Below are 27,317 nucleotides of genomic sequence, written 5' to 3'. Positions count from 1 at the left end.
CTACTTCAAAATCTTGTCAAGGTATGTACTCATTGAAAAAACTTATCAAGCGTTTTGATCTATCTCTATAGATCTTGATGCCCAATATGTAAGCAGCTTCACCGAGGTCTTTCTTTGAAAAACTCCTTTCAAACGATCCTTTATGCTTTGCAGAATAATTCTACATTATTTCCGATCAACAATATGTCATTCACATATACTTATCAGAAATGTTGTAGTGCTCCCACTCACTTTTTTGTAAATACAGGCTTCACCGCAAGTCTGTATAAAACTATATGCTTTGGTCAACACATCAAAGCGTATATTCCAACTCCGAGATGCTTGCACCAGTCCATAGATAGATCACTGGAGCTTGCACATTTTGTTAACACCTTTAGGATCGACAAAACCTTCTGGTTGCATCATATACAACACTTCTTTAATAAATCCATTAAGGAATGCAGTTTTGTTTATCCATTTGCCAGATTTCATAAAATGCGGCAATTGCTAACATGATTCGGACAGACTTAAGCATAGATACGAGTGACAAACTCTCATCGTAGTCAACACCTTGAACTTGTCGAAAACCTTTTGCGACAATTCTAGCTTTGTAGATAGTAACACTACTATCAGCGTCCGTCTTCCTCTTGAAGATCCATTTATTCTCAATGGCTTGCCGATCATCGGGCAAGTCAACCAATGTCCACACTTTGTTCTCATACATGGATCCCATCTCAGATTTCATGGCCTCAAGCCATTTTGTGGAATCTGGGATCACCATCGCTTCTTCATAGTTCGTAGGTTCGTCATGGTCTAGTAACATAACCTCCAGAACAGGATTACCGTACCACTCTGGTGCGGATCTCACTCCGGTTGACCTACGAGGTTCGGTAGTAACTTGATCTGAAGTTACATGATCATCATCATTAGCTTCCTCATTAATTGGTGTAGGAGTCACAGGAATAGATTTCTGTGATGAACTACTTTCCAATAAGGGAGCAGGTACAGTTACCTCATCAAGTTCTACTTTCCTCCCACTCACTTCTTTCACGAGAAACTCCTTCTCTAGAAAGGATCCATTCTTGGCAACGAATTTGCCTTCGGATCTGTGATAGAAGGTGTACCCAACAATTTCGTTTGGGTATCCTATGAAGATGCACTTCTCCGATTTGGGTCCGAGCTTATCAGTTTGAAACCTTTTCACATAAGCATCGCCACCCCAAACTTTAAGAAACGACAGCTTAGGTTTCTTGCTAAACCACAGTTCATACGGTGTCGTCTCAACGGATTCAGGTGGTGCCCTTTTTTAACGTGAATGGAGCTGTCTCTAATGCATAACCCCAAAACTATAGTGGTAAATCGGTAAGAAACATCATAGATTGCACTATAACCAATAAAGTACGGTTATGACATTCGGACACACCATTATGTTGTGGTGTTCCAGGTGGCACGAATTTGTGAAACTATTCCACATTGTTTTAATTTGAAGACCAAACTCGTAACTCAAATATTTGTCTCCGCGATCAGATCGTAGAAACCTTATTTTATTGTCATGATGATTTTCCATTTCACTCTAAAATTCTTTGAACTTTTCAAATGTTTCAGACTTATGTTTCATCAAGTAGATATACCCATATCTGCTCAAATCATCTGTGAAGGTCAGAAAATAACGATACCTGCCGCGAGCCTCAACACTCATCGGATCGCATACATCAGTATGTATTATTTCCAATAAGTCTGTTGCTCGCCCCATTGTTCTGGAGAACGGAGTCGTAGTCATCTTGCCCATAAGGCATGGTTCGCAAGCATCAAGTGATTCCAAAAGCCCATCAGCATGGAGTTTCTTCATGTGCTTTACACCAATATGACTTAAACGGCAGTGCCACAAATAAGTTGCACTATCATAATTAACTTTGCATCTTTTGGTTTCAATATTATGAATATGTGTATCACTATGATAGAGATCCAACGAACCATTTTCATTGGGTGTGTAACCATATAAGGTTTTATTCATGTAAACATAACAACAATTATTCTCTATCTTAAATGAATAACCGTTTTGCAATAAACATGATCAAATCATATTCATGCTCAACGCAAACACCAAATAACACTTATTTAGGTTCAACACTAATCCCGAAAGTATAGGGAGTGTGCAATGATGATCATATCAATCTTGGAACCACTTCCAACACACATCGTCACTTCACCCTTAACTAGTCTCTGTTCATTCTGCAACTCCCGTTTCGAGTTACTAATCTTAGCAACTGAACTAGCATCAAATACTGAGGGGTTGCTATAAACACTATTAGAGTACACATCAATAACATGTATATCAAATATACCTTTGTTCACTTTGCCATCCTTCTTATCCGCCAAATACTTGGGGCAGTTCCGCTTCCAGTGACCAGTTCCTTTGCAGTAGAAGCACTCAGTCTCGGGCTTAGGTCCAGACTTGGGCTTCTTCACTTGAGCAGCAACTCGCTTGCCATTCTTCTTGAAGTTCCCCTTCTTCCCTTTGCCCTTTTCTTGAAACTAGTGGTCTTTTCAACCATCAACACTTGATGTTTTTCTTGATTTCTACCTTCGTCGATTTTAGCATCACGAAGAGCTTGGGAATCATTTCCGTTATCCCTTGCATATTATAGTTCATCACAAAGTTCTAGTAACTTGGTGATAGTGACTAGAGAACTCTGTCAATCACTATCTTATCTAGAAGATTAACTCCCACTTGATTCAAGTGATTGTAGTACTCAGACATTCTGAGCATATGCTCACTAGCTGAGCAATTCTCCTCCATCTTGTAGGCAAAGTACTGTCAGAGGTCTCATACCTCTCGACACGGGCATGAGTATGAAATACCAATTTCAACTCTTAGAACATCTTATATGCTCTGTGGCGTTCAAAACATTTTTGAAGTCCCGGTTCTAAGCCGTAAAGCATGGTGCACTAAACTATCAAGTAGTCATCATACTGAGCTTTTGTCAAACGTTCATAACGTCTGCATCTGCTCCTGCAATAGGTCTGTCACCTAGCGGTGCATCAAGGACATTATACTTCTGTGCAGCAATGAGGAAAATCCTCAGATCACGGATCCAATCCATATCATTGCTACTAACATCTTTCAACTTAGTTTTCTCTAGGATCATATCAAAAATAAAACAGGGGAGCTAAACGCGAGCTACAACATAGATATGCAAATACTACCAGGACTAAGTTCATGATAAATTAAAGTTCAATTAATCATATTACTTAAGAACTCCCACTTAGATAGACATCCCTCTAATCATCTAAGTGATCACGTGATCCAAATCAACTAAACCATAACCGATCATCACGTGAAATGGAGTAGCTTTCAATGGTGAACATCACTATGTTGATCATATCTACTATATGATTCACGCTCGACCTTTCGGTCTCAGTGTTCCGAGGCCATATCTGGATATGCTAGGCTTGTCAAGCTTAACCTGAGTATTTTGCGTGTGCAAAACTGGCTCGCACCCGTTGTAGATGGACGTAGAGCTTATCACACCCGATCATCACGTGGTGTCTGGGCACGACGAACTTTGGCAACAGTGCATACTCAGGGAGAACACTTTTATCTTGAAATTTAGTGAGAGATCATCTTATAATGCTACTATCAATCAAAGCAAGATAAGATGCATAAAAGATAAACATCACATGCAATCAATATAAGTGATATGATATGGCCATCATCATCTTGTGCTTGTGATCTCCATCTCCGAAGCACCGTCATGATCACCATCGTCACCGGCGCGACACCTTGATCTCCATCGTAGCATCGTTGTTGTCTCGCCAATCTTATGCTTCTACGACCATCGCTACCGCTTAGTGATAAAGTAAAGCGTTACAGGGCGATTTCATTGCATACAATAAAGCGACAACCATATGGCTCCTGCCAGTTGCCGATAACTCGGTTACAAAACATGATCATCTCATACAATAAAATTTAGCATCATGTCTTGACCATATCACATCACAACATGCCCTGCAAAAACAAGTTAGACGTCCTCTACTTTGTTGTTGCAAGTTTTATGTGACTGCTACGGGCTTAGCAAGAACCGTTCTTACCTACGCATCAAAACCACAATGATAGTTCGTCAAGTTAGTGATGTTTTAACCTTCTCAAGGACCAGGCGTAGCCACACTCGGTTCAACTAAAGTTGGAGAAGCTGACACCCGCCAGCCACCTGTGTGCCAAGCACGTCGGTAGAACCAGTCTCACGTAAGCGTACGCGTAATGTCGGTCCGGGCCGCTTCATCCAACAATACCGCCGAACCAAAGTATGACATGCTGGTAAGCAGTATGACTTATATCGCCCAAAACTCACTTGTGTTCTACTCATGCATATGACATCTACGCATAAAACCTGGCTCTGATGCCACTGTTGGGGAACGTAGTAATTTTAAAAATTTCCTACGCACACGCAAGAACATGGTGATGCATAGCAACGAGAGGGGAGAGTGTTGTCTACGTACCCTCGTAGACCATAAGCGGAAGCGTTATATCAACGCGGTTGATGTAGTCGTACGTCTTCACGATCCGACCGATCCAAGTACCGAAAGCACGGCACCTCCGAGTTCTGCACACGTTCGGCTCGGTGACGTCCTCGCCTTCTCGATCCAGGAAGAGGGGCGAAGTAGTAGATGAGTTCCGGCAGCACGACGGCGTGGTGACGGTGTTGGTGAAGAACAATCTTCGCAAGGGCTTCGCCTAAGCACTACGAAAACTATGACGGAGGATAAACTAGACGAGACGGGGTTGCCGGCACACGGCTTGATGTTTCTTGATGTGTCTTGGGTGCTAGCCCTACCCCTCTATTTATATGTTGAGCCTTGGGGTCGAAACTTGGAGTAAAAGCCTCCGCAAAGTCGGTTTCACCCGAAAGGCAAGAGTCCTTCTCGGACTCCAGGGCCAGACGCCAGGGTTCCCGGCGTCTGGACCCAGACGCCAGGGACCCTGGCGTCTGGCCCCTGGACTCCGCAAAACTTCCTTTTTGCGCTTTCCAAAAACCTCGTGGGCTTTCCCCTTTGGCCCAGATAAAGTGTTCTCATGCCCAAACATTCCGGGAAACATCCGGAACCCCTTCCGATGGATTCCGGAACCTTTCCGGAGATCAAACACTACTATCCACATATCAATCTTTACTTCCAGACCATTCCGGAGTTCCTCGTCATATCCGTGATCTCATCCAAAACTCCAAACAACATTCGGTCACCAACATACATAACTCATAGTACTATATCGTCAATGAACATTAAGCGTGCGGACCCTACGGGTTCGAGAACTATGTAGACATGACCGAGACACCTCTCTTGTCAATAACCAATAGCGGGACCTGTATGCCCATATTGGCTCCTACATATTCTACGAAGATCTTTATCGGTCAGACCGCATAACAACATACGTTGTTCCCTTTGTCATCGGTATGTTACTTGCCCGAGATTCGATCGTATGTATGTCACTACCTAGTTCAATCTCGTTACCGGCAAGTCTCTTTACTCGTTCCGTAATACATCATCCCGCAACTAACTCATTAGTTGCAATGCTTGCAAGGCTTATAGTGAAGTGCATTACCGAGTGGGCCCAGAGATACCTCTTCGACAATCGGAGTGACAAATCCTAATCTCGAAATACGCCAACCCAACAAGTACCTTCGGAGAAACCTGTAGAGCACCTTTATAATCACCCAATTACGTTGTGACGTTTGGTAGCACACAAAGTGTTCCTCCGGTAAACGGGAGTTGCATAATCTCATAGTCATAGGAACATGTATAAGTCATGAAGAAAGCAATAGCAACATACTAAACGATCAAGTGCTAAGCTAACGGAATGGGTCAAGTCAATCACATCATTCTCCTAATGATGTGATCCCGTTAATCAAATGACAACTCTTTGTCTATGGCTAGGAAACATAACCATCTTTGATCAACGAGCTAGTCAAGTAGAGGCATACTAGTGACACTCTGTTTGTCTATGTATTCACACATGTATCATGTTTCCGGTTAATACAATTCTAGCATGAATAATAAACATTTATCATGATATAAGGAAATAAATAATAACTTTATTATTGCCTCTAGGGCATATTTCCTTCAATATATAGGTGGAGGGGCGTGGGAAACATCCCCTCCAAGCCCTAGGGCGCAGCTAAGGGGGAGAGGACTTGGACTCCAAGTCCAATCCTATTCCTACTAGGACTCCTTCCTTTTTTGCCTTCTCTATCCACATGAGCCTAGCCCAATAAGGCCAGGGAACCTCCCCGCAGCCCATGCTAGCCCTTGGGTCGTGGTGGACCCATTTGTGGACTACTGGACCCCTCCGGAATCCTCCAGAACCTTCTAGAAGCTTCCTGGTACAATACCGAAAAAACTGCACTTTTTTCCGGAACCCAAAATATGACGTCCCGTATATAAATCTTTACCTCTTGACCATTCCGAGACTCCTCGCGCGTCCGGGACTCCGAACAACATTTGGTTACCACTCATCAAATATCCCAATACTACTCTAGCGTCAGCGAACGTTAAGCGTGCGACCCTGCGGGTTCGGGAATTATGTAGTCATGACCGAGACACCTCTCAAGTCAATAACCAATAGCGGAACCAGGATGCCCATATTGGCTCCTACATATTCTATGAAGATCTTTATCGGTCAAACCGTTATGACAACATACGTAATTTCCTTTGTCCATCGGTATGTTACTTGCCCGAGATTCGATCGTCGGTATCTTTCATACCTAGTTCAATCTCGTTACCGGCAAGTCTCTTTACTCGTTCCGTAATACATCACCTCATGACTAACTCCTTAGTCATTTGCTGGCAAGCTTATGATGTGTATTACCGACAGGGCCCAGAGATACCTCTACGATACTCGGAGTGACAAATCCTAATCTCGATCTATGCCAACTCAACAAACACCTTCGGAGATACCTGTAGAGCATCTTTATAATCACCTAGTTACATTGTGACGTTTGATAGCACATAAGGCATTCCTCCGGTATCCGGGAGTTGCAGAATCTCATAGTCGAAGGAATATGTATTTGACATGAAGAAAGCAATAGTAATAAAACTGAACGATCATTATGCTAAGCTAACGGATGGGTCTTGTCCATCACATCATTCTCCTAATGATGTGATCCCGTTATCAAATGACAACTCATGTCAATTGTTAGGAAATCTTAACCATCTTTGATCAACGAGCTAGTCAAGTAGAGGCTCACTAGGGACATGGTATTTGTGTATGTATTCACACATGTATTTAAGTTTCTGATCAATACAATTATAGCATGAATAATAAACCTTTATCATGAATAAGGAAATATAAAATAACAACTTTATTATTGTCTCTAGGGCATATTTCCTTCACTTCCAACCAGTTCTCAATGTTCTTCATGAAGCTGGGCTCTTAACTTTCTGTGCTGATATATGTGACTGGAATGAAGAGCTAATTCTTCAGTTCTATGCAACGCTCCACCTCACTGGCAATGTGGCTGATGTAAATTCATGGGTGCTTGACTGGATGACTGAGAACACTCACTATAAAGCTTCGGCCTCTGAATTGCTTCATGCCATCCCAGTCAGTCCTCCTACTGAAGGCACAAGGTTGATATATGAAGAATCTAAACTTCAAAATCATCTCATGCAAGTGTTGATGAAGCCTTTGCGGCCAGGCCAAGCTCCTAGAACCACCTTCCTAGTGAAGGATTTGATGTATGTGCCAAGGACAATATACCGCATCTGGACCAAAACCCTCAGTCTGATCAGAGGCCACAACTCTGAAGAAGAAGAAGTTGTTAGCATCATGAAGAATCTGTTGTTCAACATCATACATGGTATTCCCATTAACTATCATGATTTCTTCATGAGGACTTTGGCTAATGTTGCATTGTCGCCATTTGAATTGAAGCCCTATGCTCCCTGGATAATGAAATTCATCATAACCAGGTCCTCAATTCCATATAAGGCAAATTTTCAGAATCACCTTAGCTTTCTGCCTCCCGTTGAAGTCCTCAAAAGGACTATTTCATCCGTTGATGAAAAAGGCAGAGTTGTTGTTATTGATGAAGGCACTCGTCCATTGGATGGTCAGTTTCGCAAAGCTGCATCGTATTCCACCAATGATGACTCTACTACTCAAGATTTTGCCAGAGCCCACGAGCAAAATCCTCAAGCCACTGCCCCATGAGTAATGACTGGTCGTGAGCTTCTTTTGAGTCTTCACCAGAAGGTCGATCTCAATCACAAATGGGACAAGCGTCAATTTGGCTCAATTCTTCGGAACATGACTGTCATGCAAAACACTATGAAGAAGAATCACTATTATGCGCATGAAATCTTCGATCGCACTTGGGCTATTCTATCTCATCTTTACAGTGACAAAGACCTCAAGAAGATAGAGTTTCAGCAGAACTTTGACTGGGCTCATCCTCCTTCAAAGAAATTCAAGAAGGTCAAAGTTCCTCAGCTGGTCACCAGTTCATATTCTTCATCGCGCGAGATGGATGAAGCTGAAGATCTCAACGACACCGTGACAGGCCCTACATCGACAAACGACGCCGACAATTGGCGCTTCTCCATCGACATCATGATGATATTCTTCAGGGGCGTTAGTCCTAATTTTTTGTCCATTTTGGTCATTCGATGACAAAGGGGGAGAAATTTGAGTTAACCTTCAAGCCGGTCTTATATATGGGCAATTTTTTTCGTTAAGTTACAACTCTCGCTCTTCTGAAGTGTTTGTTTGATGAGTTGTAAATTTAAGTCCGATGGTGGTCTGATACTTTTGAACTGTTTTCTACATGCTTATTTCCTCAACTACCTTAATGCACGCATGCTGAATTTCGCCAGACATCATATTTATCATGCATTTCAATTCTTCATATCATATGTTAAATGCATGTATGAATTACAAGATATAGGGGGGATCTCCATGATTTTATTCTACAATGCGCATTTGCAGTCAAAGCAAATTCCTCAAATACGCACATCTTCAGGGGGAGTTCTTCTATATCTTGCAATCAAATTCCTCAATATTAGTATTTACACTTCATATGTTTATCCCCGTTGAAAACTTAACCTATTTGTCATCAATCACCAAAAAGGGGGAGATTGTAAGTGCGTCTAGTGCCCCTTAGTGATTTTGGTGTATTGAAGACTTATAGGTTAAGGGACTAATGTGTTTATGAGTGTACACAGGTTCCATAAGTCTCTGAGGAGTTTGATATTTACAATGAAAGTCGACCCCTAAAAATGAAGGTCTTCATTTGAAGACTTTGAAAATGAGGAAATTGGTGTGACCATGAAGATATTGATATCGATGCAAGGATCAAGAAGCGTGAAGAATTTTGTTTTTATTGTTTCATTTTCTCTTTCTTGAGTCATAGGAAACACTGTACTGTTAAAGGGGGTTGAGGTAAAACTAAGGAAAAGTTTCCAAGTGATGCTCATCTCAAATCCTACACCTACCCAATCCTTCGAGTGAAGCCTTTGGAAATCTCATACAGTTCAGTCAATTTCTTCAGTGACAGAGACGAAGATCTTCTGGTCTTTGAGGAATTTTTTCTGACTGAGGAGTTAGGAATTCTTCAGTGCGGATTGCCTACAAATGAGGAACATGATAGCCCTGAGGAATTTGAGAGCTCAAAATTTACGACCGTTGTTGTGCTACGCGCCAGCTGTCCCAAGTATCTTATCCACCTAACGGTCATATCATTGAAGGGCATTTATGTCTTATCATGTCGGGCTGCTCCCCGGCTATAAATAGCCGCCCCCCTAAACCACTAGCGGCTTGGCTACTCCGAGAGAAACTGGCACTTGTCATTTAGAGAATTCTATCCTCCGAGGACTTTGAGAGAAAATCATGAGTGAGAAAAAACCCAAAACCCAAACACCTACAACCCAAAGTGATTGAGCATCACTGAAGAGGTTGTTCCTATGTGGAACCGACACTTGTTACCTTTGAAGACTATGCATCTTCCAGATGGTTAGGCGTCATGGTCTAGAGCATCCAAGAGGAATTGTGGATCGCCGGGTGACCAAGTCTGTGTAAGTATGGAAGTCACCTTGAAAACATACCACGAGTGATTAGGCGAGGTCTGTGTGACCTTGGCTCAAGGAGAGTACGGTAAGGACTGTATGTCCTGGGACTGTGTGTCCTTTGGTTTAAATACCAAGCCGCTCCAACCAGACGTACAACTGTCACAGCAGTTGGAACTGGTCTACCAAATCATTGTCTTCACCGAGCTGCTGGTTCTATTTCCTCAACCCTTTCATTTCCTCGCTCATGTGTTGATGAAATTGATCATTACTATTTGAAGACTTTGACTGAAGACTTTCTCAACTTCCTTAATCATATTTCTTCAGTCATCTTGTCTTCTGCCTGCTTATCTTGTTTACATGCTACCTGTGCTCTCTGTATATTTTATTTCATCATGATGACTATGCTACTGTCTTGTTATGCATGCACCTGAGTACTTATTCTGCTGCTTGTAGTTCGTCACTTTCACCCCCCTCTAGTTGATATAACGCACTTTCAGTCGACGACATTGAACCGAATCCAAAGCTCGAGGTGGACTGCAGGCGCTGGAGTAGGCAACCGGCAGTTGATGGCCATGCCGTACACAACCGACAGTAGACGGTGGGGCTCAAATCGACCTCCCTGGCTGACGACGAAGCTCGCCGGGCGTCTTCAAAGAACATCGTTCTTGTCGGGATAACGGCGCCACAAAGCTTCTCGCCAGTGCACTACGTCATCTGTGTCATCCGCTAGCTTCGTCTGCCAACAAACAAAGAAACTCTAGTGGGTTTTTCGGCCATGGGATCAAAGCAGCATTGGCGAAGACATGTGTCTATTCAGGCGCCAGTGGAGACCGACTGGCAGATCATAGGGACAGGTGGGGGCGGACCAAAGTGGGGCAGGTGGGGGCGGAGGCTGCGGGGTGTCGGCGAACCTACGGCGGAGGTTGCAGGTGGCCGTCGGAGGGAGCATTGTCGAAGATTCCATGCAAGTGGCGTGCGGGAAGGGGAAAGCCGAAAACTATCGTGAGAAGTGGCGCCGGTCGAGTATATTTGAGCGACACGAGGGTCGACACTTATTCTTTTTTTATACCACATTCGATCTTTACAATCAGACGGCCATAATTAATTGGTTGAAATATGAGGAAACGTGGATGTTTGTGTGCCGTTAGATCTTGCAATCCAATGGCCGATTTCCAGGGAGCTGACCTGACTTTGCTCCAGAACTTTCAGGTGAGGAGCTAGCTTGTGAACCGGCCATGTTAGACAAGACAAGGTAGTACTCCTACTCCAGTACATACTAGAAGTACCTAGACGTGAGCGCTACAGTGGTAATTTACTCCTCATGTGAGTGCCGTTGAATGCATACATGAAAGCATTTCTTCTTTTTCTCAAAAATATCAGTACATTGTAGAAAAGAGTGCACAAACGACAATATTATTGGTCAGTTAGAGGAATATTCAAACAATCAGTAGGAAATTTAGATTTAGATTTTATTTTTAATTTTCTTAACAGGACGTTAAGTTGCTTAAAACACACTGTGAGGTCAATGGCACACAAATGAAATAGAGTTTATAAGAAAACTCTAACTTAAAGGTGTGAAAAGGTTAAAATTATTACATCACACTAATTTTCCTATATTTAAAATTTGAATATGGAAGACATAAAATTTCACGAACATGCTATAATATTTCTTTTGGAAAAAATATATGCTTCACCTAATGCATTTTTCATATATAAATTCGTTGTGCTACTGTGATTTGATGTGAAAAGCTAAAAGAATAAGTTTCCACAAGTTCCCACTAGAAAACACAAATGTACTTCTGAAAAGTACATATTAATTTTATCATAATATAGGAGATTTAGTTTTAATTTAAATGATTTAGAATTGTGATTTAACGTAATAATCTAACGTGTAAAGCATGTACGAATTACTAGTTATTTCTCTAATGCAGATAAGGGATAGTCCCTCAAAAGTGACTTTTTCCCTTTTAAAGCCTTTTAAGGAATCGGCGAGAGATGCTCTAACACACACTCACAGCCCAACGACAGTACAAGGCCCACTTGGCCCACACTAGTTTCCTAGTTTAAATTGAGTACTTGGCGCCTCCACTCGGTGATCACTTGGATCCTGGATGTCGGGTACTGATCAGCAGGACCGACTTCTTCTGCGTTCCTCTCCCAGCGGTCGCACGACTAGCCCTAACCATAGCCGCAGCCGATCCGATCGGAGCGGAGGAGGAGCAGCCATGGCCCCGTACAGGGAGGCCTTCCATGCGGAGGAGACTGATCCCCTCGTCGGAGTCGGGCAGGAGGCCGAGGAGAGGGTGGTCCGCAACCCAGTCGAGGACTATGAGGAGAGGTTCCGGCGCCTGATTCTAGTCCCGTCCAAGCCGTTCACGTGGTGGCGGCGGCTCCCCTTTCTCGGACCGGATCCCAACTCCATCCCCGTCGGTCAGCCGCTGGACGAGGAACACTGGACGAGGAACATCTCGAGATGCTTCGCAAGTAAGTAACCCAGCACCTCGCTCCATCCCCGCCCATCCGATTCCTGCTCCTGTCTGTCTTTGTATGCTCAATGTAGTTCCATTCTCTTTATTATCAGAGCCCGCGAGCCGGGGTACCTTACGCGATTAGCTCTGGCTCGCAACCTTGCGCTGCATTGCCTGCACTACTACAATGTTGCGCATCCGGTTCGTGATCTACCCTGTCTGTCACTTTGCCTTTCCTTTCCTAGGACCTACTGTATGATATATACATGCCTGCATTACTGTGACCTTTTTTAGTTGGTTGCCCGAGAGCTTTTGACATGACGAACGAGCGTGGCGACCGTGACGTGCGATGGCGAGTATCCTTCGCCGCCGACCTCATGACGGGCGCTCTCCGGTTTGTCGACGGGGAGGTCGTCCTCCGGCGAGGAGCACTGCGGCTCGTTCTCTTGGACGAGCGTGGCATCATCGTGGATGCACGATATCTCCGCGAGGGCGAGTCCATCGACATTGGAGACATGATCTCGTTTCCCTGCTACTTCGCGAAGGTTTGAGATCGTTTGCCAGTGGCGGGCTCGTCGGCGGGAGATACGGTGGTGGATGCAAGACGCCCAGGCGCGGTACACGGAAACAACAAGGGGCGGTACACGGAGGACCAGGTGCGGTGTGACACGGGCACGACCTCCCGCCCCCACCCATCCATGGCGGATGTGCGACACGTGGGTGCGCATCCAGGCATCCATTCTCGACCACGGGCTCGCGGTGAGGGTATAAATTCTCCGTCTCGTCCTCTGCTTGACCTAGACTCCGCCCTCACCCACTTCTGGACGGCGAAAAAAAACCCTAGATCGAGATCTAGAGAGGAGTGGGGGTGGTGGAGAGGCAAGGTAGGCGGAGATCCTCGATCCTTTGCGGAGGTAGCTGCCTCGCCCCTCATGGCGGCTGATGCGGGGCACGGGTACCAGGGGAGCGGCATCAAGGTGCGGATGCAGGCCGTGCGGGGCGCGGCTTGGGTCACGGCGCGGGGAGGAACGCCGGCCGCGGTAACGGCCGTGGCGGCGACAAGAGCAAGTGCTCCTGGAAGCGGAGCGAGGGCGACGGCGACCGCACCATCTCTGCCTCGTCCAATCCCACCTCTGCTACGGAGGACACCTCTCGCTGGGATGCGGCCGCGGCACCAAGGCGCCATGAACCTCAGGATGGAGGTGTCTGGGTGGAGAAGTAGCGCTCGGCGGTGGTATCGGAGGACACAGGGAGCGGCCAGACTTCGTCCCCGATTCGTCGCCCGCATGGCAAGCAGAACATCCATCAGGTGCCTCCTACCAAAAATCCTATCTCCTGCCCCATATGCAAATCGAATGAACACCCTCCTGCTCGATGCCCTCAAGTTTTTTGCGAGCGATGTAACAAATTAGGGCATCTGGCTTCTATTTTCACGGCATTCATTCCTTGGGAGTGTATTGCCCCGATGTGTGCATTTCAGTCTAAGGGGCAGGGATTTTACTACATTCATGATTCCTGCACAGCTAGTCAGTTTAAGGAGAGATCCAATAATATTGTTGTTACCATTGTTGAGGGTGAGACGTCGACCAGGCAAATGGAGTTGGATTTATCTGACTACCTTGCCACAGGATGGCGCTGTTCAGCCCATGCCATTGGTCCTGGGGTGTTTATGGTTCGGTTTCCTAATCCTCGAGTTGTTGCTCAAATTTGCTATGTGGGTACTGTTACTCTGAAAACAAGTGGGGCTGTTATACATGCCACTCAGTGGTCTTCAGCTGTGGGATCGAAGGGGATTATGGAAGTTGCATGGGTGAGAGTGATCAATGTCCCGCTGGATAAGAGAAGTGAGAGGAATATAGCGTTTGTGGCTTCGCTGGTGGGGGTTCCACTGGAGATTGATACTGCAACCTTACATCGCCCTGCTTCTGTGCGTGTGAAACTAGGGTGCAGGAGTGTTGATGCTATACCTGGGATAGCGGAATCAGTTTTAGGAGGGCATTTCTATGATTTTGCTTATGAGGTGGAACAGGTGCTGATCAGGGATCCTAATCGTGAAAAGAATGAGATAAGGGTGTCTCCTAACTCTGATGAAGGGAACTATAAAAAACCTAAGCGAGATGTGAATCCTGGAGCTCAGATGGGCAGCTCTTCGACTGGGCTTGGAGGGAAATCTCTCCCCATTCCCCAACGAGAAGTGCCTGACCCGATTCGGGAGTCACAGGAGAGTATAGAGTCTGATGACTCTCTCCATACTACACTTCTCATTGAAACTATGAAATATGATCATCAGCAGGGAGAGAAAGAAAAAGTAAGTACACCTTCCCAACAAGTCTTGATGAGATCTAATCCTGAATGTAAGGAGACAGTGAAATCCTATTCTGATGTGGTTAAATCCTCTTCACAGGTTGTGGAGGTGGTGGGGCAACATGACTCAGCGCTGAAAGTGACCAGTGCATACAGGGTGGAGTCCCCTGAGATGAATGTTGAGGTGATCCCCACCCCCCCTTTTGTCACTGAGGAGCTTCAGTTTGAGGAATGTGCAGAGTAAACTGGAGCGTGTGGAGGACAAGGCTGCGGCTGCGGCAAAAAAGAGGAACATGGAAGGTAATACTTTGAAACCTAATTCCTTTGATGCCTTGTCAGATCCTGTTCTCATTCTTAGAGCTGTTAAGATGGGTGTTGACATCCCAGACTCTGACTTTGCTAATATAGATATTTTAGGAGAACTGGAAAGAGCTAGAAATAGAGATTTCTTAGATGACAAGGAAGATAATAAGAGTAACAATAATAATGTTATATTATTGACTAATGGGAAAGGAGATCAAACCCCCTTGGACATGAGATGGAGTGAGGAAAATGAGGTGGATGAGGAACCTTTTACTATAGTTTGGTCTAGAAAGAAAAAGGAAAGAAAAATTAATATTGTCATACCTAGACCAGTAACTAGGAGTCAAAAAGGAAAGAAAGATCCTGAGAAAAACAGTGGTAGCCCTATCTTGCCTCCTGGTAGGAATGCCAAACGGGGGGAAAAACCTAATGTTGTTAAATGAATGGTATCTTTTGGAATTGTAGGGGAGCAGGTAAAAGAGGAATGAGTACCTGTTTCTCTGACATGATTAAAGATCATTCCCTAGATTTCCTTTGCCTTCAAGAGACTATGAAAAAAAGTTTTCCTCCTAAAATTCTTAGAAAAATAGATCCCGCGGATAGATTTGATTGGAATTGGATTCCATCGATTGGCAAGGCAGGAGGTATCCTTTGTGGTATTAAGAGAGAATCCTTAGAAGTTGTCTCCTGGATCCCTGGTAGGTTTTGTTTGCAAGCCAACCTATATGATATTAACGTCAAGATTGTCTGGGCTCTCATTACAGTTTATGGAGCAGCTCACGATGACAGTAAAGATGATTTCCTTGTGGAATTAGCCTCGATGTGTGCTCACACGCAAGTCCCATATATAGTGGGTGGTGATTTTAATATCCTTAGAGAGAATTGTGACAAAAACAAAATCATGAACTGATCCCCTTATATGGATATGTTCAATTCCATCATAGGTTCGCTAAACCTTCGGGAGATTTACATGGGAGGGGGCAAATACACATGGACTAATAATAAAAAACACCCTACCCTGGAGAAACTTGATAGAATTTTGATGAGTTTTGACTGGGAGGACTTGTTTCCCTTGGTTACAGTTCGTAAATTGGTTAGGGATGTTTCCGACCACAACCCACTACTCTTGTCCTCGGGAGCGAAAAAAAATACGTCCCACCAACACGAGTTCAGATTTGAACTTAGTTGGCTGCGAGACGATAACTTCTACCCCACTGCCAAGAGGATCTGGGATCAACCAGTCCGAGCTGATGATCCTATTGATATTCTTAATATCAAACTGAAATGGCTCAAAAAGTACTTTAAAGGGTGGGGTTCGAACGTCTTTGGCCATGCTAAAAAAAGAAGGAAAGAAATCAAATTGGAATTGGAAGAAATTGAACGAAAAGAAGAGGAAGGACCTCTCGACCCTGATATGTATGAGAGGAAAACATCCTTACAAATAGAGCTCAGTGAGATCCTATTTAATGAAGAGTTGTATTGGCTACAACAATCGAATGAGCGATGCTTTTAAAAGGTTATCTTAATACAGCCCTTTATCATAGAGTGGCGAATGGCAAAAAGAGGAAGAATACGATTCAGTCCCTCACGGATGGGGACGTTGTGATTGAGTGGACCACCAACCTTTTAGCTCATTCCACAGCCTACTATAAGGATCTGTTTGGCCCTGCTAGAGGAAACCTCTTTCACTTATCTCCTAATATGTGGGCTGAGAATGAAAAACTAACTGAGGACGATAATATTTTGCTCACTGGCAAATTTACTGAAGAAGAAGTGAAAAAAGCTCTTTACAGCATGAAGAGCAACCGAGCCCCTGGCCCGGATAACATTCCAGCTGAGTTTTATAAACACTGCTGGGAGTTTGTGAAAAAAGATATTATGCGCTTGTTTGATGCTTTTCATAACAACACTTTAGATGTTGCTCGTTTGAATTATGGGGTGATAACTCTTATCCCAAAAATGAATGGAGCTAAGAAAATCCAGCAATATAGACCAATTTGCCTCCTGTGGTGTCCATACAAACTTATTACCAAAGTTTTGGACAACAGAGCGGCTATTTTTGCTGATATGCTCATCAGCAAGCATCAAAATGCCTTCATAAAGCATAGAAACATTATGGATGGTATCTTGAACCTACATGAGATTCTTCATCACACGCAGCGAAAGAAAAAGATTGGTGTGGTGTTGAAACTTGATTTTGAAAAAGCCTACGATAAAATCAATTGGGATTTCCTTCTTGAGTGTCATAGAAGCAGAGGTTTTGGCCCTGTGTGGTGTGGCTGGATCCAGAAAATCCTTAGTAATGGGACTATAAACATTAAGTTGAATAATGAAAAAGGTCCCTATTTCCAGAGCTGCAAAGGGGTGCGGCAAGGGGACCCGCACTCGCCTTTTTTGTTCAATATGGCTGTGGAAGCCCTATCCAAAATGATTCTTAATGCCCCAAAAGAGAAAATGCTGATAGGCCTGGCCCCGGACCTGATCAATGGGGGTGTGGCTATACTCCAATATGCAGACGATACTGTTGTTTGCTTTGAGCATGACAAAGAATCTGCGGTTAATCTGAAACTCCTACTTTATATGTTTGAGCTCATGTCAGGGCTTAAAATAAATTTCCTGAAGAGTGAAATCTTATGCATAGGGGGGGATGATGACACACTAACTTTCTACTCTGAACTCTTCAATTGCCAGATTGGTCACTTCATTATGAAATATTTAGGGGTACCTGTGAGCTATTCCACTCTCCGTGCGTTAGACTGGAACTTTGTGGATGATAAATTCCTCAAATGTTGTGAATCCTGGATTGGTAATGCGGCGTCTTCAGGGGGAAGACCAACCTTACTCAATTCTTCCCTTCCTAGTATCATCTTCTACTACATGTCTATGTTTATGCTATCTAAGAAGATTATTGAAAAATTAGATAAACATAGAAAAAAGTTCTTTTGGCAAGAGACTGATGGTCGTAGAAGATATCACTTGGTCAAGTGGTCTAGAATCTGTAGATCTAAAAACAAAGGGGGTTTGGGAGTTAAAGATCTACATAGACAGAATATCAGTCTCCTCACCAAGTGGTGGTGGAAACTGGAAACCCAACAAGGCCTTTGGCAGGATGTAATTCATGCTAAGTACCTCCGAAATGATATGGTCCCCTCGGTGAAAAGTAAGTTTGGGGATTCCCCCATCTGGAAAGCTATTATGAAAGTAAAGGAAATATATTTGGCAGGTAGGGAAGTGATTTTGAACTCTGGGAATGTAGCCAGAGTATGGAATGATCCCATCAGGGGTGATACTCCCTTGCGTGATAAATTTCCGGCCTTATTCAGCATTTGTAATTATCAGGAAATTACTGTGGCTGAATTTAGAAACTTTGAGGGTAATGATCTCTTTAGAAGAAATCTTCATCCTCCCCTTACGGATCAGTGGAACGATCTGGTTAAGGTGGTTAACTCCTGGCATTTATCCGATGAGGCTGATCAGATTAGCTGGACTTTGGGTAAAAAAGGTAAGTTCTCGACCAAATCGGTCTACACCTACTTGGAAAGACCCCTGGCTGGATGTGATTACAGGTGGATCTGGAAAGCTAAGATTCCCCTCAAAATCCAAATATTTCTTTGGCAATTGTTCCAAGACGCGGTTTTGACATGAGAAGTCATGATGAGGCGTAAATGGGCAGGCAATCCTAGATGCTCGTTCTGCAAAGATGTTGAAACTTCGCAACATCTTTTCTTTACTTGCCCTGTTGCTCGGGTGGTCTGGAGGACGGTTGGGTGTGTGTTGGGCACATCTCTCTGTCCGAACAACATCTGGCAGTACTTCTCCTGGTGTTACATATTCCTTTCTGATGGAGCTAAGTTTTACACCTTTGGCTTGGCAACAGTCTGCTGGGCAATCTGGAACAGTCATAACCAGGCTACTTTTGAACAAAATATTCTTAAGACCCCATTTAATGTGGTGTATGCTGCTTGTGGTTTTTTGACATACTGGGCAGGTTTGATGGCTGGTGATGATCGGGAGGCCATGGAGCGCGGAGCCAAGATGCTCAGGTCCAATGCTTCGATGATGATGAGAATCTGTGCGGCTCCAGCCAAGTCAGCGACGAAATGATCCCCCTTCGTCGATTCGATGCTTCGAGTTTACTTTTGCCAAGATAGGCTATCTCACTCTTGCGCGAATGTTCTATCTGCTCGTTTGTGAGCCTGTGGGCATGGTGGTGTTATACTGTTATGGGTTCCTTTTGAAGACTACCTTTATGTTTAGGTCCTAGAGGTTTGCGTGATCAACGGTGTCACTGGGTTTTCGCCCCACAGTGGGCTGCTCGATGATGAGTGCTCATGGCGGGTTTCCCAGTGATGCTTTGAACTCGCCTTACCCCTTTCTAGCTTCCTTATGTTGGTTGTTGTTTGGGTCTTTGGTCACTGAACTATGTATTTCCGTTATGCATGTAATGGAAAGGGGTTAAGGTCCGGTTCAAAAAAATAATTAAAATTGCAATAAAAGATCAAATCGCTGGAACATATACAGTACGAAATTACTTCCTAATTGTAGTAGTTCTGTCAAACTATGTTTTCCCTTTTTCCTTGCTACAATTACCAATATCGTTTCCCGGCCCCCTGCATGATTGGTTGGTTCAGGGCAATGAGTATACAGTATGAGCCTGCTCCTGGCAAGGTGACAAGAAAAGTGCATTTCGACACCGGCGCTTGCTGGACTCACGGAAACTTCGTGGCTCGTCGGAAGCGCTATGGTTGCTTCTTATTCCTGCCTGCTCCACGGACTCTCTTTTTCTTTGAAACTGTTTATAGAAATGGTTCCCGTGGAGTCGTCACATGCACCCCCTTATTAGGTATGTATGGTCTTCTTCTTTCTTGTTTGATGCATCTTCTCTCTTATACTCATTGGAAGATCACTCTCATCTGCTAGTGCCAATGTAGGAAAAACAGGGAAAGACCATAAGATCCTCACTAGAAGGCATGCCAACCACATAGAAACAGGCTGAATGTGCAAGAACTGATGTTTTAACTGAACTGCCGCACTTGTTTCTGTGATATGGATAACTTGAGTTACTCTGTATGTATTTTCCTAATCCTTTTTGCTGGGCCACCAAAGACGTTTCGATGTTCCTGGCAAGCAATTTTTATCAACAACAAGAGGAGTTGGTACAACTGTGCCTTGTCGTTATTGTCCCTACAGTGTCTTTTGATTGCAATTGCTGCTACGATTTTGATCTGTTTGCACTGACTTATATGTAAATAAACCTGCTTACTGCCTTTGCTATTCCTTTTCATGCTTTTGGCAGAAATTAATTGTTAACTTGTGTTTTCAGATGAACCAGTTACTGAAGCCTACAGTATCTTGGGTTTCCCTCTTTGGTGGTCTATGAAAGCTGAATAAAATTGTTGCTTATTGATGATTTGGTGCGGCATACAAGAGTATATAAGAGGGTACAAACCGACTTGGGGTAGGGGTACAAAACTGACTTGGACTAGAAGTCGTATACCATAATGACTACTCTAACATCCCCCCGCAGTATCAACGGCAGGCTCGACAACATTGAGACTGAAACAGATATCTTGAAACGGCTTAGTAGGCAGTGCCTTGGTGAAAATGTCAGCAAACTGAGCCGTAGAGGGAACATGAAGCACCCGAACCTGACCAAGAGCAACCTTTTCACGAACAAAATGAATATCAATCTCAATATGCTTTGTGCGTCGGTGTTGAACTGGATTGCTGGTCATGTAGACTGCTGATATGTTGTCACAGTAGACAATAGTGGCCTGCTCAATAGGCCTGTGTAGCTCGGAGAGTAACTGCCGAATCCAGATTGTATCTGCAACGGCATGTGCCACAGCGCGATACTCAGCCTCGGCCGACGAATGTGAGACTGTAACCTGTCTTTTCGAAGACCAAGAAATCAAATTGTTACCAAGAAAAACACAAAAACCGGAAGTGGACCTTCGAGTGTCAGGACAACCAGCCCAGTCTGCATCAGAGTATGCGGTAAGCGAGTTTGGAGAAGAATTATTAAGGTGGAGACCATGATTGAGAGTTCCTTTTAAATACCGAAGAATGCGTTTAACATGATTATAGTGAGGAAACCGGGGATCATGCATATAGAGACATGCTTGTTGAACAGCAAAAGAGATTTCAGGACGAGTAATGGTGAGATATTGGAGAGCACCTGTTAGGCTACGATAGAGAGTAGGATCGGAAAAGGGTTCACCGGTAGCTGAAAGTTTAAAACTAGTATCGACAGGAGTGCGAGATGATTGATAGTCAAGCATACCAGCACGATTAAGAAGATCAAGAATATACTGGCGTTGGGAAAGAAAAAGGCTGGAGGAATCGCGAACAACAGCAATGCCTAAGAAATGATGGAGTCCTAGGTCAGTCATAGAAAATTCAGATCTAAGAAGAGAGACAATATGATCTAAGAACTTTTGAGAGGAGGCGGTAAGAATGATATCATCTACATAGAGAAGTAAATAGGCAGTGTCAGAAGTTTGATGATACACAAAAAGAGAGGTGTCGGAGAGAGATGGAGTGAAGCCTATTGTTTGAATGAAGGAGGAGAAGCATTGAAACCAAGCTCGTGGGGCCTGTTTAAGACCGTAGAGAGATTTCCGAAGAAGACATACATGAGTTGGAAAGGATGGATTTTCAAAACCCAGAGGTTGTTGGCAGTAGACAGTTTCTTGAAGGGAACCATGGAGGAAAGCATTTTTAACATCAAGTTGGTGAATGAGCCATGAAGAGGAGACAACAACACTAAGAACGGTGCGAATGGTGCTAGGTTTAACAACAGGAGAGAAGGTTTCTTCGTAATCAATTCCTTGTTGCTGAGAAAAGCCACGACAAACCCACCTGGCTTTATATCGTGAGAGGCTCCCATCGGAGTGGAACTTTTGGCGAAAAATCCATTTGCCAGAAACAATATTTGTATTGGGAGGACGAGGAACAAGTTGCCAGGTGTTGTTTTGAAGTAAAGCATTATATTCTTCTTGCATGGCAGCGGCCCAATTGGGATCAAGTAGAGCAGTTTTGTAATTCTTTGGAAGAGAAGTGAGAGATACGGAGGTATGAAGGTTTAGGCGGTCTTGGGGTTGATGAAATCCTGATTTGGCCCTAGTACGCATGCGATGATCATTAATCGGGGCTGCTGTAGGAATAGCACGAGGGGGTAAGGTGGGTACTGGTGAGTCCAGCGCAGCGGAAGACTCGGACGAAGGAGTAGGGCTGGGTGGTGGAGTGGGAGCAGGGCTGGGTGGTGGAGTGGGAGTAGGGGCCGGGGGTGTTGGGGAGGGAGCAGGGGCCGGGGGTGTTGGGGACGTCTCGGGTGGGGTGAGTGTATGGTTGGGATTGGCTATGGTGGGTGTTAATGGTGGTGGTGATAAGTTGTGTTCGCCAGGTAGGGGAGTATATAGTTGGAAAGGACGGGGAGAGGGGGTGTTTGCGGAGCTAGGGGTGTTGGATGGTGTAGTAGTGCGTTGTGAGAAAGGAAAAATGTGCTCAACAAACGTGACATGACGAGAGACATGAACGTGTCCGGTGTGAACGTCGAGACAGCGATAGCCTTTGTGCTCGTCAGAGAAGCCGAGAAAAGCACATGGGATAGAGCGTGGTGACAATTTATTTGCAGAAGTGGCGTAGGCATTGGGAAAACAGAGACGGCTGAAAACACGAACCGCGGAGTAGTCGGGGTGGGAAAGAAAGAGGGAATAATAGGGAGTAGTGTTGGGTTTAGTTTTAGAAGGTCGAATATTTAGAAGGAAGGTGGCCATGTGTAGGGCTTCAGCCCAAAACTTGGGAGGCATAGATGATTGAATGAGGAGAGTGCGAACTATATCATTGAGGGTGCGAAGAGAGCGTTCTGCTTTACCATTTTGAGGGGATGTGTAGGGACATGAGAACCTAAGCAGGATGCCATGTTGTAAGAAGAAAGTACGATTTTTAATGTTATCAAACTCGTGACCATTGTCACATTGGATAAAGCGAATTGGGAGGAAGAAGTGAACAGACACATAGCGTTGAAAATTAAGGAAAAGAGAATGGACCTCGGATTTGTTGCGTAGAGGAAAAGTCCAGACAAAGTGGGTGAAATCATCTAGGATAACAAGGTAGTATTTAAAACCCGAAACACTTGCAATGGGAGAGGTCCATAAATCACAATGTATTAATTTAAAGGGATAAGTGCTACAAGAACTAGAGGAACTAAAGGGAAGACGCACATGTTTGCCTAATTGACAAGACTCGCAAAACACAGAATTATGAGAGTCCCTATTACATGGTATGGTAAATTCACTAAGCATAGAAGCTAAGACGGTGGGGTTGGGATGGCCCAAGCGACGATGCCAGAGATCGACGGAGGCCAGCATGGATGTTGGAGGGGTGGCGGCAGGAACTCCATTAAGAGAATAAAGATCACCGGAGCTATTGAAGCGAGCGATCTCGGCCTTGGCCAGGTAATCCTTCACAGATAAACCAAAAGGGTCAAATTCAGCCAAAACTAGATTGTCGCAAGTAAATTGGCGAACAGAGATAAGATTTTTAATGAGGGCGGGTGCAACTAGAACATCGCGAAGTAAAAGAGGTTTGGTGGAAGAGGGAAGTTGAGCCTGAACAACACAATATATAGGAATAGATGATCCATCTCCAAGGATAATGGAAGGGAAAGGAGATTTAGTGCAAGAAGATAACCAATTACTAGATGCAGACATATGACTAGAGGCCCCTGAATCAAAGATCCAATCCGTACCTGAGTTTCCTTGTGCAGCAAAGTTATTCATGGCCTGGAGAAAGGCAGCTTGATCCCAGCTCGGCGTCGCAGGTGAGGGTGGCGTCGGAAGCAGTGCCGGCGGATACGATGGTGAAGGCAGTAGGGCCGGCTAGGGAGTGTAGTAGGCATTGGCCGGCTGTGGTGGGGGTGGCGTCGGGAGCAGGGCCGGCTGAGGTGTGTAGTAGGCGCCGCCGTCGCTGGTGTAATGACCATAAGGAGCATACGTCGGGGCGGCGTGATAGGCATTGGCCGGCTGTCGGGGGTTGAGAACCCCGGGAGCACCAGTAGGCGGCCGAAGGCCGGGTTGCCAGGCACCTGAGTATGCCGGCGGAGCACCGAGGGTGGACGGAGCGGACCAGGGCATGGGCCATGCTTGAACAAGCCCCGTCCAAGGATCATGAGGAGGCCGCCATGCAACCGCATATGGAGCACTGGTGGGTGGTGCAGGACTCGGTGCTGGTGATGTCGTAGGCGGAACCGAATGAGTCAACGGCGGCCTGTAGATAGGGTTTTTGCCGCGGTAGTTCGGACTAGGACGCCAGCCTGGGGGCGGTTGAACAGATGACGATGCGGACGGCCCGGCGGCAGGAGCCGGCCTGGAAGGCGGCGCTGGTGTAGACGACAGAGGAGGACGAGCCACAGCATGAAAGACCTTGGGGCGAGAGTCCTTGCGAGCTTGTGTTTCCGCCGCGAGTTGTAGCAAGAAACGAACTTCAGCGAAGGTAGGAGGGGGCCGTATCTTCGGTATGAACGAGGCTTGCTTGTCAAAGTCTTCGCTAAGGCCGACGACGACGATATTGATTACTTGTGAGTCGCTAACTGTATCGCCGAGTTCGCGGAGCTCATCACCAATGGTCTTAACGCGCTGGCAGAACAGGTTCACCGGGGCGTCTCCTTGCACCATATTGCGAAGCTCGGTGCGGAGAGCGTTTTTCCGAGCGTCGGTGTTGCTTTGGAAGAGCTGACGGAGGGAGTGCCAGATGTTGGTAGCGGTGGCGCCGTCGTGATCGAGCATGTTGAAGATCTCGGTGGTGATGCGGGTGTAGAACCACTGGACGATCGCGAGATCGTCTTTCAACCATTGCGGATCGTCGGGGCGGGGAAGACAGCTGGCGGCGACATGCGAGCGCAGGTTGCAGCGGCCGAGGTGGAGATCGAAGAGATGTCTCCAATGGTAGTAGTTGTGGGCGGCGAGATCAAGAACTATGGGGATGTAGGGGCTGACGCCGGAGATTGTGTCAGCAAGAGATATTGGTGCGGCGAGGATGGGTGCAGGGTAGTTTTGTGGAGCTATGGTGAGGGCCGAGAGAGAAGCGGCCGCGGCGTTGGCAGCCTTGGCGATGAGTGCGGCCCGGCGCTCGAAGTAGCCGGGCGGCGGCGGCGGCAGTGACGTTGGCGGAGCCATGCCCTAAACCCTGGGACCGGTATTTGATACCATGAAAGCTGAATAAAACTGTTGCTTATTGATGATTTGGTGCGGCATACAAGAGTGTATAAGAGGGTACAAACCGACTTGGGGTAGGGATACAAAACTGACTTGGACTAGAAGTCGTATACCATAATGACTACTCTAACAGTCTAAACGTCGTAGTGGCAAATGTATGACCCCCTCTCTGTGTGTTTGTGTGTGTTACACACCATGATCATTCACTTGCCTCTTCTCTATATGCTGCCTGTCTTCCTGTGTTTTTGCAGTGGATACCATTTGCAAGACATGCTCCCGTCGCTTTTATCTTCCACATCCTGGCATTCGGAAGATATCTCTATATGGACATAGCAATACCCGCAAAGTCTGTGAAATGTGCTATCAACGCTCCATTGTGCTGCATCCAAAAGATTTCCAGTTTGGCTGTCCTGATCCACGCCACCCCAACTGAGCACTGCTACAATCGAGCACTGAGATTGGGAAACTGGATTCTTAGTTTACTACTACTCATTTGGTACACTTAAGATAGACTTGTTGTCGGTATTGCTATGTGTGTGGCTTGCTAGTTGGAATGACTTTGTACCGGATGGTTTCTTAGTCTACTAGTCATTTGGTATGCTTAAGATAGATTTCTTGTCGGTATTGCTAGGATAACCCCCTAAACTTTTTTTGGTTCAGTTTATGCCTAAAATTGTGTCATTTGGTTCAGTTTATCCCCTGGTACAATTTTTCTTTTTTTTTCTCCATGCATAAGTGGAGTTTAAGTTAAAATTTTATAAAATGATAGCGTTAGAAAAATACAAAAGGGAAACGTTTGGGTACGGCACGCCGGCCGAAACTTCGGCCGGTCTCGCGAGCTCGCTCGATCCCAATTGATCTGATCTGGTGGTCCCGTTTTTCCCGCACACGCCTCCTTATCCCTTCTTCCGCCCCGCTCCTGGTCTCCCGCAGCGAGCGCGCGTCTATTGCACAGCCGGCCGGCGAGGGGACCTCCAGCACCATCCCGGCTCGCCCCCGACGACCGCATCACATCAGGGTGCGAGCTCTCTCTCGAAAAAAGCTGCAGCTCCCGCGCGCAGCAGATGCGGCTCAGCTCTCTCTTGAAAAAAGCTACAGCGCTCGCGCCAACAGATGCAGCTTCGCTGTCGCCTCCGCTTGCAGCTCAGCTCCCTCGTCGACATTGGTCGGCCATCCACCGTGGTCACCTCCTCCGTCCATCACCTACTGAACCTTTCCAACACTACGCAACACTGGTTGCGGCTTTGACCTCTGTGGTTGAAGCAAAAGAAAAGATGAACGCCATGGTTATCCTTGAGGAAGAAAGCCGGTTCCAGCAAATCCCGTGGCTGGTGGTAGCACCACTGATGCCCCATTCCAGCAAAAACTGGCATATATTTTTTGCTACAACCGGCGTCCAAATATGCTACGACCGGCGATCCAAAGTGCTACAACTGGCATATTGTTTTGCTACTACGGTGGTGACCACGGTGACCACGTGCCCACAGATGTTGCAACCGCTATCGCTAGATGCTGGAACCGGCATAATGTTTTGCTACTATGGGCGCTGACCGCGGTGACCACGGTGGCGCGATGGCTGCAAAACCAGAGGCGGCAATGTCGAGAATGCTACAACCACGAGGCCACCTGCTGGAACCCGCAACGCCATTTGTTACAACCGTCTTCTTTTTGCTAGAACCACAGAAGATTGAGGCTACCACTTGCGCACGGCGAGCAACAACCAGCGACAGGAAAAGCTACAACCGATGCAATTTTTTGCTGGAACTACATATAGTGGTTTTCGCGAGTTACTTTGCCGCCTCCATGAATGTTGCAACCGGGGAGGCGCCACCAGCGGCGGAACTTTCACCAACGAGCAGCGGCGCCGTGGCCGGCGAAGGCTACCCACGACCGCAAAGGTCGAGGAGGAAGCGTGGGGGAGATGCTACCGGCGTGCAGCGGGGCTGCAACCAGCAGCTAAAAAATGCGAGCATCGACGATGGCGGCG

The sequence above is a fragment of the Aegilops tauschii genome, chromosome 3 (genome assembly GCF_002575655.3).
Source record: "Aegilops tauschii subsp. strangulata cultivar AL8/78 chromosome 3, Aet v6.0, whole genome shotgun sequence".
Lineage (NCBI taxonomy): Eukaryota > Viridiplantae > Streptophyta > Magnoliopsida > Poales > Poaceae > Aegilops > Aegilops tauschii.
Note: the sequence above shows the minus strand (reverse complement) of the source record.